The sequence below is a fragment of the Aulonocara stuartgranti genome, assembly GCF_965226115.1.
Source record: "Aulonocara stuartgranti genome assembly, chromosome: 7".
Lineage (NCBI taxonomy): Eukaryota > Metazoa > Chordata > Actinopteri > Cichliformes > Cichlidae > Aulonocara > Aulonocara stuartgranti.
The window spans coordinates 63,218,333-63,232,931 of NC_138945.1; positions in this window are offsets into that span (position 1 = coordinate 63,218,333).

Below are 14,599 nucleotides of genomic sequence, written 5' to 3' on the forward strand. Positions count from 1 at the left end.
CTCAGGGAGTAGTAATTTATTCACAGTTCATAGCACAAATTGAGTCAATTTTTTTGCATTAATTTTTAGTCTGCTTTTATATTGGTATGACCTAAATAGCAATCAGCTATGAAATGGAAGTATTCCAACCATAAACCGTGTTAAAAAATTAGCTTCAATACTTGTTAATTTACTCTGGTTAAAACAGTGCAGGTAATAACTCACTGATACAGCTGTATTTATATACTGTCTACATTACAGCTATTTACTGAGGCTGGTGTAATGTTTATTGTACAGAGTCATTTCTTTGCACTTCTCATAAGTGCCACACTGCCACCCACATGCAACAGAATAATGACTATATCACGCAGAGCTTTAAATTGTTGTCAGATTCATTCATTTAGTTCCATATTCAAGTCAGTGCATTTTAATCTGTTATTTTGATGATCAGATTCACTGCTGCAATTTAGTTAACTTACAAAGCATTTGGTGCATATAAACAATTATTGTTATAAATTGTTTTGTGTTTTTATTTGTATTCTCATTTAGTATTATTTTAATTGTGAGGATTAACACAATGTAAAAGATGGAGATAGCTTTTGAGTCGGTGTCCCAAAAGTATTATTTCTAGTGGTCAGCAGGCAGTAACTAGTTTCAGCAGCACATCATTTAGTAAACACACAGCAACCATTTAATTAGCTCTACTGACAACATTTATGCAAGTTTCTAACAAAACACATGGGGAAAAAAAGAAAGGTGCAGCTACAACTTGGGTCTGGTACAACAAGCAAAGAGGGGGGGCTGGGATGGAACCAAATTCTCAGCTTGAATTTTTGTTTCAATCTGCCTTTGAGTCAGGGAGTTAGCAGAGTCATAAGAAAGCATACTTTTTATTTGTTCAGTTGTTGATACATCTCAGTCTGTTGTAGTAAACTGGCTGATCACAGTATTAAAGGCTTTTAATCCAACAATTTCATTAACTGCTTTTGCAACTTGCCTTTGTTGCAAGGTCATGATTAAAGTATAATGCTGTAAATAATACAACAGACCATTTGTCTGAAATCAGTTTCACTGTACTGTATAAGCAAAGTAACACATGAGAGGAAATGTTGCACAGGACAAAAATTTGCTTTCTGTCTATATTTTTTATTATTTTCTCAGCAGTCATATTTTCACGTAATGGCTTTTTGTCTGATCAGTTTAATTGTGGCATTATTTAAGAATAACTGTATTGATAGTAGACAAATGAAAGAGTAACGCATGGTTAATAAAAAAAAAAACTTCTGTTTGTTCTTTCAATGGGGCGTCATTTGAAGTCAGTAAGCACTTCAATCTCATGCTATTTACATTAAATTCTGACCCAACCTTTCTGTTGAGGCAGAAATCAAGACAACATTTTTCCAATCTTCTATCGTCCAATTTTGCTTCTCTTGTTGTGGCCTGTATGCTTCAAGATTTTATACGTTGCATGCTCAGAGAGTCTCCTCTGCATATCTTGGTCATAACAAATGATTCTTTGAGCTACTGTTGTCTTCCTGTTAGCTCAAAGCATCCAACCAATCTCCTCTTACCTCTGGACTTAACAAGGCCTTTTCACCAAACAAACTAACATGCACTGGATATTTTCTCTTGACCATTCTGTATAGAGCAGCAATTTCTGACACCAAGAACTATACAATGGTCAAAGTTACTTAAACAATTTTTTTCCCATTCCAATGCTCAGCTTAAACTTCAGCCAGTCGTCTTGACTACATATCTTAATTCACTGAGTTGCCAGTGTACAATTGCCTGAATAAATATTCACGCTAACAATCAGCACAACATGTGCAGTATAGCCAAAGTGTCCAGTGAGTTTGTATTTGTATGTATACACACAAAAGAGGATTAATAATTTTAAGGGCAGTAATCATAGTAACCACTTACAATCTATTGTTATAAATGGTGTGGATCTGTTTATAGCTGGAGGGGTTCTCAGTGGTTGGTTTTATCATGCTAAGCAGGGCTTGAAAGCCACATGAACAGTAGAACTATTAATCAGATTGTTGGTGGTTCTACAATAATGATGATTCTATGCATTAACACTCATGAAGTACTTTGGACTGACAATTTATTGTTGGACATAAGCGCTCAAAATATCGTGCTGATCTAGCTCCACACATTTTGTGATGGAAAGCCAAATACTGCCTGCAGGTGTGCATAATTTGAGTATCTACCATTTAACCACTGGAGAAATAGTCTGTGCTTTCTAAAGCACACAACAATTATAGCTGCTAATACAGAAAGTGTAGATCATGAAAATAAACGTAGTATCTATCCATCCATCCTGCCCTGGCAGCCCGTTCTCACTCCCGAGGTGTAATATATTGACGATTTGTCACCTAGTGTAAAATGTCATGCTTTGGGAGTGAGAACGTGTTGACCCTGGACGTGTCTAAAATGCCTCACCTGTCCAGAAGGCATCTTAGTCCCATTCCCAAATAATTTTAGCTTGTTCTTTTTGGTGCAGAGGACCAGCAGCTTTTCAGTGGCTGAGCTCTTCATGCTATCTGTAAGTTTTTTTTGTTTTTTTTTTGCCTGTCCCATTTGGTTCTTTAGCCGTCAGAATTGTTGTCTGAAGACCAACAAGGATACCCAATGGATTTACTTTGCCAAATGGATCATCGTGGCATTGCCGTATTGGTCCATTTGATCCACCTTTGTTTTTATTGTTTATTATATTTTATTTTCAGATGTTACAGACGGGGCAGACATGAGTGAGGGATAGGAAAGGGAGAAAGAAAGAGGAAGGAAAAGAAAAACAGAAGAGAAGAGGAACAGTGAGAAAGGGGGGGAGAAAAAAAAATCTCCTGGATCACCTGTTGAGAGAAGAATAGAAAACAAGCAAAAAAAAACCCAAAGCAACATACTAAACACAACACCATCGCATTAATCTAGCTAAGTGTAAACAGCAGTAAATACTGAATATTCAATGTTGTTGTGCAGCACGCAGGACAGACAGCGCACAATGTGCTTTGAAGTAGCAGCCAAGAAAGGTGTAATTTAAGTCTACGAGCAGTGAACACCCGTGTGCACACCTGTGTGGATCAGCGCGCTTGTATTCAAATGGTTTCCACATGTAATGGTCTGCAAGAGGATGTAGCGAGCCATAGCCCTGTCCCCCAGGGCATGAAGCAGGCATGGAGGAGATCCAGGCCCCAGACATCCAGAGGCTCCCAGAGCACGAGAGCCCAAAGAGGACCATCGGAGGGGCATCTGTGCCACCCTCATGGGAAGGGCTGAGGATCCCCAGACGAGGCGTCACCCAGTAGCCACCGAGCAAAAGCTAGAGGGGGCTGCACCGGCGTGCCTGCCGGCTCTGCCGGCAGCTAGCTGTGCCAGAGTGAACCGAGCCACAGGCCCAGAGGCCGGAGGCCCAGAGGCCGGAGGCCTGAGGGCCCCCCGCACCACGGAGGTGGCCTGAACGAGCAACAGGCGCCAGGCCCCGCCAGGTAGCCACTGGGAGTGAGCCGGTACTATGCTATCTGTAAGTTAAGCTGTCTTTGAAGAAAGCTCATTTACTGCTTGTAAATTCTTTCATTAATAACTAACCGGAGCTTCTGGCCAGGTGAGGACGGTGGAGCAGTAAACATCTGTAGTATGCTTTCTTCAAATACTTTATAATACTCTGAATTGCCTGCTAGTAAGTGGTGCTATTTATTGTTTCTATCATCTTTGTATTATATATATATTTTTTATTTTACCTCGTTGATACAGGTAAATTTCATTGATAAACAGGATCTCATTATAAAGAGCAACCAGATGTACCAGATATGCACTAATCAGGATCTTATAGCAGAGTGTGCATGCTTTAATTTCACAAAAACCTTCTTTCACTTTCTTTGTTCTTTTCTTTGTACTGTTGTATTATCAGGAGTTGTTACGCAAAACATATGCAACACATTTATTTGTGTTGATTTTACAGTTTTCTTTTTTAAAAACAGTTTCCAGACAGAAATTGCAGGTGCGGGTTTAGTTGCATCTGCATGTGCAGGATTAGTGTTATAAAATAATCTGCTATGTAGCTGTCTGATCCCTTCAGTTTGGCTGAGGAATATACTTCCAACCTACTTGTTCCCCTGCTGTGTTCCATTTCTTACTCAAGAGCAGCAATTTGATGGTAAAGCTTTCCAAATGCTTGTGCCAACTCTAAAGGGAGATACACAAATATGGGGGTAAGTGCATGTCTTTGATGTCATTACATACTAAGTCAACTCAGTCAAACTCAATTATTTCTCAGATCAGGTTAAGTGTCAAAATGATGTTACAACACTTATTTTACTATAGTATCTCAAGTGCACAGACCAAGACACCCACTCACCACGCTCTGCTCACATTCTGCACATCATTAAACCCTAAAGCCAAGTAGCAAATCACTAATTTTTTGAGACTGCAGTCAAGGCTAAACAAAATGCCACTGGAGACTGGCAAGATAATAGAGGTTCACAAATATGTATATAAAAGATGCATGCAGCCACAGTGATGCTGCCCGTTGATTTGTGAACTTCAGTAAAAGAGCTTCCACTGTGGTAATGACAAGAATTGATCATATTTATGTAATGGTGTATATCAGCAGCTGTGGATGGATTGCTCAGCTCAGTACACCCATGGAGTATTCATGGACACAGGGACAAATGCTAATAACAATATTATTACTAGAACATGGATATCAGCCTCATTTGAGTTGATGAACAACTTGCATTCTGAATTTTAATCATGCCACTAAAACCATTGCTCATTTCAATCTATAGTTAAAAAACAAAACAAAAAAACTACAAAAATAATGCTGTGTCAATAAGAAGGCTGTAATGATTCAAACCACTGGTTAGGATGAAATTAACAGCTGGAACCTTTGGCAGCTACTTCAGTCTTAGTCATTTGCATGATTTTGCTTGGTTCAAAATACAGTAAAAAGTCTTAAAATGATGCCATCCATTATGCTAAAATTGTTATTGTATGATACTCTGGTCAGGAATTTTGCTCTTAGAAAGCAGCTCTGGTACCAACTAATCACACATATGACCCAGATTAGCTGAGGTAACAATGAGCAGACAGTCTCTGCACTCATTTGAAGTTGCTATGCCACTAATAATTTATAATTTAAAGCCTTAATACAATTTTAATGGGGCAGTTTTACATTTAAAAAAGCCCTGTACAGGTTTTACAAACAGGGAAATAAGCTATTTAAAATATTCTCCTGCCTGGTAGGAAGCATGACTAACATGTCTTAATTTTTCAAGCACAGAGTTTAGCCGTTGAATTCAACAGGTGAAGTGAAGTTGTAACCCTGGTTAACATAGCTAACAACAAATAAAAGCCTGTTAGTAAAAACAGTCATAAGAAATATATTACAGGTGATAAATAGTCAATAAATAGATCATAATGGTTAGAAAATTCATTAAAAACATCAGCAATGATATAATTCATGGTATAGGATTTCATTTGTGTTTAAAAACATGTTAAAAGGGTACAGAACTTGCTAATTCATGGTGTTTTATGTTAATTCAGGTAAAATGGCTAAAATATGTGTTGAGACTCTTATTGTGAAAGGGCACGCTGCAGCGTGACTCCTGTGATTAGCTACACCCAATCGGGTTGTTCCTTCTTTTGATGCTCGAGAGGGAGAAATGCAGACAGTCCTTGCAGAGCTGCTGCTTAAATGAGTGAAAAAATTGTAAAAATAAGCCAAAAATCTACTTAAAGCCATTTTTGTACTCTGGAGAATGTATTTTTGTTTTTCCGACCTGTCCTTGCCTTGGTGACGTTGTGAACATAACCGAACGGGACTTGGTGAGTTCAGAAATTGTCTTTTATTTCATGCAAGAAATTTTTGCTGTATTATATTGCTCATTTCATGCAAATGGAGAGCCAAGGTAGCAGATTTATGTTGTTTTATGTTAAAAACGGTGGATTTGTGCTTAAACGACACACAGGCTGCAGTTCAAAGGCCTTTGAAGGTGTTTCAGCGCGCCATATTGGCGTCACCTCATTTACGGCTAAATAAGCTGGAAAAAAACGGACTTTTACTGTTATTTAAGGGCTACCCGTGTGTTATTTTCGAATGTTTATGCACTTTATTTTGTTGTTATGGTAGGCCATTAAGGTTTGGATCGGGAAATGCCGAGCTAGAATCGGAGTTTGATCCGCTGAGCGAGAAACAAGATGGCGAGCCACCCACGGACCCATTGAACTGTACCGAGCAGGAAAAAGGAAAACGCCCCTGCTGGACGTTGAGCTCTTTCGCTGAAAAAACTGGTAGGATTAATCCATACACCTCTGCAAAAGAACAGCGGACTTTTCAAAGCACTGGATAATCATTCGGAGTAATTCCAGGACTAATAGTTAAAGGACACAAAGACAACTTTCTTTTGTTTATTTGTTTGTTTAAGGGATTTATTCAGCCTTTTGCTGAATTGTTTTCAGTTTTACATTTATTTATTTATTTTTGTAATTTATTTTGGTCAACCTTACATTTTAATGCTGTAATGGTGTTAATGGAAATGTAAATAATTTTGTTGGGTTAAAACAAAATAAGAACTGGTTGAGAATTTAAAGGTGAACCTAGACCAAGATTAAATTAAATCTTGGGCCTAAAGAACTGAACTTGATTTAAAATAACACAGTGTTAATGCAAATAGATCAAAGGATAAACTTGAACTTAGAACTTGAAATAAATAAAACAATAACCTAGGTTGAGAATAACATCCTTCTAAAGCCAAATAAAAGGTTTTGAGATAAATAGGATGAACTGACAGAACATACTGAACTAAGAAGGGGAAAGAAAACATCTTGTTTTCCTTAAATGTGTGATGTTGAATGTTTTATGTAATGTGTCTATAACTGTCTATTCTCTGTCTTCACAAAATAATAAGCCGGCAATTTAAACGTATTTACTGGTCTGTGGTCTTTATTACATGCTACGCTCATTACTGCTCTAGTAGTCGAACCTAACTGGTCCTAGTATACTGTAACGACTCCAGAAGTGTTACAGAAGTGGCGAGCCAGCCAGGAGCAGTAATTGATCCCTCAAGTTTTTTTTTCTGACCCAGACCTCAAAAATAGGCCAAGTCCGGCAAAATGGAAATAGTTGACAGAGAAAATGTTAAAATCCCAAACTCAGTTATTGTTAGTGGGATTACAGGCACAGACGCTGATGAAGCTTTAAAAGACTTTTTAAGCAGATATGGTCGAACAGCAAGAACCCTTAAGATAGATGACCCTAAGTCTTCTTACCACAAAAATGCTATTGTAGAGTATGAGAGTGGATCTGCTCTGTCGACACTTGAACCCTTACTACCCTACACACTTGAATGTCCGAATGAAGTCACTTATCAGATACGAGCCCTGTCACCTGAGTACATCGCAGCTGTTACCAACGTCGCCACCAACAGTTTTTTCAATGAACTGCAAAACATTGCTAGACTTAGTGGCAAATCTTTTGAAGCTGTTCTGCATGAACACCTTTCCCAATGTGCTCAGTCAGTCACACACAGCACAGAAGCTCCTACCCCAGATGCACATAGTGAACTAACAACCCAAGTACAAGCAAATGACCAACCTATCCAAAGTGAAACTGCAGAACTGATCAAAGCTAACATATGCATCAGCGATTCTGAGTCAGACAACCAGACACAGCCAGATCTACAAACTACCATTCCACAGAGCTTTATAACACACCCTGATGTGCAAAAGGTTGTAGTAGAGCACATAGTGCGAAGTGAAGCTCTTGTCTCACCAGTGAGCGCCTCCTTCCGCCTCAGAAATTTTTCAGGCAAACTGCCCTGTCCTAGTCATGAGGTGGACTTTGATACATGGCGCCACAGTGTAGAGCTCATACTTCAAGATCCCAATCTGTCTGACTTGCAACGCTCGCGGAAAATCGTAGACAGTCTTGTACCGCCTGCTGCCAACGTGGTGAAACCTCTGGGCCCTGAAGCCTTGCCCTCAGCTTATCTTGAACTACTCCATTCAGCTTTTGGCACTGTGGAGGATGGCGACGAGCTTTTCGCCAAATTCCTCAACACATTACAAGATGCAGGTGAAAAGCCTTCACACTACCTCCATCGCTTGCAAACAGCTCTCTCAAAAGCTCTGAAAAGAGGCGGTGTCGTAGCTAGTGAAGCAGACCGACACCTTCTGCGTCAATTCTGTCGGGGGTGTTGGGATAATGCCTTGTTAACAGATCTTCAGCTCGAAAAGAAAAAAGATAAACCCCCCTCATTCACCGAGCTGCTGCTACAGTTGAGAGTGGAAGAGGACAAGCATACTGCAAAAGAAAGCCGAATGAAAAAACATTTTGCTGCCACCAGACCAAAAGTAGCCTCTCACTCTATTGCTGCAAATGCTGACTTTCCTGCGCTCACCATGCAAGACGATCTCACTGAAATGCGAACACAAATAACTGCGCTGCAGAGTGAACTGACGAGATTGAAACCCCAGAAAGTAGACCCACCAGTAGATGCTCAAAAGGATCTGGTCACAGAATTAAAGGCACAAATCAGTCAGCTTCAAAGCCATCTCGCAACATTAACCCCGAACCCTCCTAGGAAAAAGTCTAACCCTCCAAAAGCTACTGCTAAGACCAACTCTCAAGTACCCGAACGAACCCTTTTGACATCCCAAGCTGCGAAGAGTAGGCCCAGGCCTGGTTACTGCTTCCAGTGCGGCGAAGACAGCCATATTGCCTCTGTGTGCCCAAATGACCCAAACCCGTCTTTAGTCACTGACAAAAGGAAACAGTTGAAAGAAAAACAGTTGCTGTGGGATAGACAAAACAAGCAAACACAGCCTTTAAACTAAAGGGAGCCCTCATTGCGGGACAAATGGGTGCTACGGACAAAACTAGTCCCACCGAGCCTTCACATAAACCCAAAAAACGATTCTCAAACAATAAATCAGCCACTGTGAAACTACCCAAGGGTCTAATTGGAGCTAAGTACACTGCTCAAGTGAAAATCAATGATCAAGCTTGCAACTGCCTTCTTGATACCGGATCGCAAGTGACCACAGTGTCCCGATCGTTCTATGAAAACAATCTTGCAGACCTTGAAATCCATCCAATACAGGACCTGCTAGAAGTCGAAGCTGCAAATGGTCAGAATGTTCCATATTCAGGCTATATTTGTGTCGACATTACCTTTCCAAAGAACTGTTTTGGTACTGAACTTACTGTGTCTTCTCTTGCATTAATTGTTCCAGACACACGCTCTAGTGTTCAGTCTTCTCTCTTAATTGGCACTAACACTCTTGACCTTGTCTTTGAAAGCCTCTCCTTGGCTAATACAGACCTCAGTATCCTGCCTTATGGTTATAGAGTAGTGCTGAGCGTGTTACAACAAAGACACAAGCAAAAAGAGGACGACAGCCTTGGTCTTGTCACTTTGTCAGGGAAAGAGCCTGAAGTCATTCCTGCAGGCCAAAGTCGAGTCTTAGAGGGTTTAGTCCACGCAAAAACTGAACACTCAGGCGGGTGGGTAGTAGTCGAGACCCCCTCTACATCCTCCTTGCCAGGTGGAGTCTTGGTCACCAACTGTCTACTTACCCTTGCTGAGAAACCCTCACAAAAGCTTCCAGTGGTCCTGCGAAATGAAAGTAAGCATGACATAGTTATCCCTGCGAAAAGTGTCATTGCTGAAATGCATGCTATTCAAGAGATCATACCAAACAGTCAGATCACAGAGCAGTCCAAACAGACTCCCAGCTCAAACCCTGCTGAGCTTAATCTTAACTTTGCTGATTCTCCAGTCCCTGCTGAATGGAAAGAACGAATCACACAAAAGTTAAGTGCTATGTCGGAGCTTTTTGCACTACATGATACAGACTTTGGTTGCACTAACAAAGTAAAACACCAAATCAAACTGAGCGATGAAACCCCTTTTAAGCACAGACCCCGTCCCGTACGACCACAAGATCTTGACGCCGTACGGAGGCATTTGCAGGAGCTAAGCGATGCAGGTGTCATTCGCGAATCCGAGTCGCCATTTTCCTCACCGATAGTGGTGGTAAGGAAGAAGAATGGAGACGTAAGACTCTGTGTAGATTACCGTAAGTTGAATCTGAACACCATCAAAGACGCCTACGCGCTTCCTAACTTGGAAGAAGCGTTCTCCGCCTTGACAGGATCGAAGTGGTTCTCGGTCCTTGACCTCAAAAGTGGGTACTACCAGATTGAGGTCGATGAGGCAGATAAGCACAAAACAGCCTTCGTATGTCCGATGGGGTTCTTTGAGTTCAACCGGATGCCTCAAGGCATAACAAACGCTCCCAGCACATTTCAAAGGCTGATGGAGAAATGTATGGGCGACATCCACCTTAAGGAAGTCCTGGTCTATCTAGACGACCTTATAGTTTACTCCGAAACCCTCGAACAACACGAGACCCGCCTTCTCCATGTGCTTAATCGTCTCAAAGAATACGGTCTGAAGCTATCGCCTGAAAAATGTATGTTTTTTCAGACGTCAGTTCGGTACTTGGGGCACATTGTCTCCCAAAACGGTGTAGAAACAGACCCCGAGAAAGTAGCAGCGTTAAAAACATGGCCAAGTCCCAAGAACTTGAAAGAACTCCGCTCCTTCTTAGGGTTTGCAGGGTATTATAGGCGGTTTATTAAGGACTTTTCTAAGATCGTAAAACCCCTTACCAACCTAACTGCTGGATACCCCCCACTGCGAAAAAACAATAGCTCTAAGTCCAACTACGTCCAATACTTTCAGCCAAAAGCTCCTTTCGGGGAGAGATGGACAGAGAGTTGTCAGAAAGCGTTTGAGACTATTATAGACAAACTGACTTCTGCCCCAATTTTAGGCTTTGCCGATCCCAAGTTGCCTTACGTATTGCACACAGATGCAAGCACAATCGGGTTAGGGGCAGCTCTTTATCAAGAGCAGGAGGGAGAGTTGCGAGTAATTGCATACGCAAGCAGAGGACTATCAAAAAGCGAAAGCCGTTATCCTGCTCATAAGCTTGAGTTTCTTGCCCTCAAATGGGCTGTAACGGAAAAGTTTTGTGATTACTTATATGGCAGTCCTTTCACAGTAATAACTGACAGTAACCCTCTAACTTACATTTTGACCACCGCTAAGTTAGACGCGACGAGCTATCGCTGGTTGTCCGCCCTGTCCTCTTTCGAGTTCCAGCTTAGGTACAGAGCAGGCAAACAAAACATGGACGCAGATGGCCTATCTCGTCGTCCGCATCTCGAGCCATTAAATGACCTTGTCTCCCTGAAGGAACAGGAGCGGATCCGTCAGTTTGTGCAACACCACTTGCCTGGCACCGATCCTTTCACTCACGTTCCCACTCAAGCTGTCAGTGCAATATGTGAGAAACATCTAGTCCAGTCTCTTGACACAGACCATGCTCTCGCCTGCCCACTCGTAACTTCACTGTCTACGTCCGTTGATGCTGTTCCCGACAGTTTCGACCAGTGTGATGCTTTTCCTGTCATTCCAAGCTTGTCAGAAGAAGAGATAAGACAAAGTCAAACAAACGATCCTGCTATCAGTGAAATCATACACCAGCTTGAAACAGGTGAAACATCTCCTCCTACTGTACGCAACGAGATCCCACAACTTAGCATCCTTCTGCGTGAGTTAAACAAACTTGAGTTGCAGAACGGGATTTTGTACAGAAAAAGACAAGTAGGTGAAGAGACACAGTACCAGCTGGTTCTTCCTGAAAGTCTAAGATCTATGGTTTTCAAAAGCCTTCACGATGACATGGGTCATTTTGGTCTTGACCGGACCCTTGATTTAACCAGAACCAGATTTTTCTGGCCAAAAATGGCCTCAGACATAGAGCAAAAGATCAAAAGCTGTAGCAGGTGTGTTTGCAGAAAGACCCTGCCAGAGAGGGCGGCGCCCCTAGTAAACATTCAAGTCACCAGACCTCTAGAGTTGGTGTGTATTGATTTCTTGACAATTGAACCAGATCGCAGCAACACTAAAGATGTCTTAGTTATTACAGATTTCTTTACGAAGTATGCTGTAGCAATGACAACTCCCAACCAAAAGGCTAAAACTGTAGCCAAGGCCCTGTGGGAAAACTTTATAATCCACTACGGTTTTCCCGAGAAGTTGCATAGCGATCAGGGAGCAGACTTTGAGTCAAAAACTATCAAAGAGTTATGCAACCTAGCTGGGATTCAGAAGGTCAGAACTTCACCCTACCATCCCAGGGGAAACCCTGTGGAGAGGTTTAATAGAACCCTGCTAAACATGTTGGGTACACTCAAAGACGAAGACAAGAAACATTGGCGTGACTTTGTTAAGCCACTCGTTCACGCGTATAACTGCACCAAACATGAAAGTACAGGGTTTACGCCGTACGAGTTAATGTTTGGCAGACAGCCTAGGTTACCCATTGATCTTGCCTTCAATGTCCCCCTGAACCATCGCCAGCAGCAATCTCACTCACAGTATGTTAAAGCCCTCAAATCTCACCTTCAGGAGAGCTACCAACTGGCTACCAAAAATGTAAGCAAAGTTGCTGAACGTAACAAAACTAGATATGACAAACATGTAACCGAATCTGTCTTAGGTGTCGGAGATCGCGTGCTTGTAAGGAATGTTCGGATTAGGGGAAAAAACAAATTGGCTGATAAGTGGGAGTCCGTCGTCCACGTGGTTGTAAGCCAAAAAGACAACCTCCCAGTATACACAGTCAAACCCGAGCATCATCAAGGTTCCACTAGAACTCTCCACAGAGACCTTTTGTTACCTTGTGGGTTTTTGCCAACTGCCCCTGAAAATCCTCCAGCAGTCCAAGTAAAGCCTCATCGGCCAAGCACACGTCAACACCCAACAACTGATCCTGATGAACCTGAACTTGAATACCACTCTGAGGAGGATAACTACCCTCTGTATTACCCTCCACTTCCTCCCAAGGAGATCTCAAGGTCGATTGAGGAATACGAGGTAGTTTTTCCTCCCAAGGCTAAGTCAAATCATGCTAATGAGCAACCCAAATCAGACAATTCTCAAATCTCAGAAAACGTGACAGTGCCTGATGTTGCTCAAGAGCACATGGACATGACGGAAACTGTAAATTTACCTGATTGTGGAAACCTACCGGATATGGAAAACTTACCTGAAAATGACAAAATACCTGAAATGGAGAAACCACCTGAAATGGAAAACTTGCCTGAACCTGCAAAGGAAGGAGCTCAAATAACTCCACCAAATGAAATGGACAATGCATCGGATTCAACGAAAACTAATGATGAGGAAGCAACTCAAACTCACGTGAATGAAACTGAACCTGTAAACAATGAAACTGAAAGAAATGACCCCGAAGCAGAGCAATCAGTCAGAAGATCATCCCGAGAGAGAACAAAGCCCAAGCACTTAACATACCCTCAATTAGGCAACCCTCTTGTTGGCATAGTTCAGTCTTTGTTCCAAAGCTTAAGTGAAGCTGTCACAGGCTCTATTGAAATCCATGATATCCAGGTAGTCTGAGTATGCATTATGCAAAGGGGCTTGCATACATTTAAGAGGGGAGGGTGTAACCCTGGTTAACATAGCTAACAACAAATAAAAGCCTGTTAGTAAAAACAGTCATAAGAAATATATTACAGGTGATAAATAGTCAATAAATAGATCATAATGGTTAGAAAATTCATTAAAAACATCAGCAATGATATAATTCATGGTATAGGATTTCATTTGTGTTTAAAAACATGTTAAAAGGGTACAGAACTTGCTAATTCATGGTGTTTTATGTTAATTCAGGTAAAATGGCTAAAATATGTGTTGAGACTCTTATTGTGAAAGGGCACGCTGCAGCGTGACTCCTGTGATTAGCTACACCCAATCGGGTTGTTCCTTCTTTTGATGCTCGAGAGGGAGAAATGCAGACAGTCCTTGCAGAGCTGCTGCTTAAATGAGTGAAAAAATTGTAAAAATAAGCCAAAAATCTACTTAAAGCCATTTTTGTACTCTGGAGAATGTATTTTTGTTTTTCCGACCTGTCCTTGCCTTGGTGACGTTGTGAACATAACCGAACGGGACTTGGTGAGTTCAGAAATTGTCTTTTATTTCATGCAAGAAATTTTTGCTGTATTATATTGCTCATTTCATGCAAATGGAGAGCCAAGGTAGCAGATTTATGTTGTTTTATGTTAAAAACGGTGGATTTGTGCTTAAACGACACACAGGCTGCAGTTCAAAGGCCTTTGAAGGTGTTTCAGCGCGCCATATTGGCGTCACCTCATTTACGGCTAAATAAGCTGGAAAAAAACGGACTTTTACTGTTATTTAAGGGCTACCCGTGTGTTATTTTCGAATGTTTATGCACTTTATTTTGTTGTTATGGTAGGCCATTAAGGTTTGGATCGGGAAATGCCGAGCTAGAATCGGAGTTTGATCCGCTGAGCGAGAAACAAGATGGCGAGCCACCCACGGACCCATTGAACTGTACCGAGCAGGAAAAAGGAAAACGCCCCTGCTGGACGTTGAGCTCTTTCGCTGAAAAAACTGGTAGGATTAATCCATACACCTCTGCAAAAGAACAGCGGACTTTTCAAAGCACTGGATAATCATTCGGAGTAATTCCAGGACTAATAGTTAAAGGACACAAAGACAAC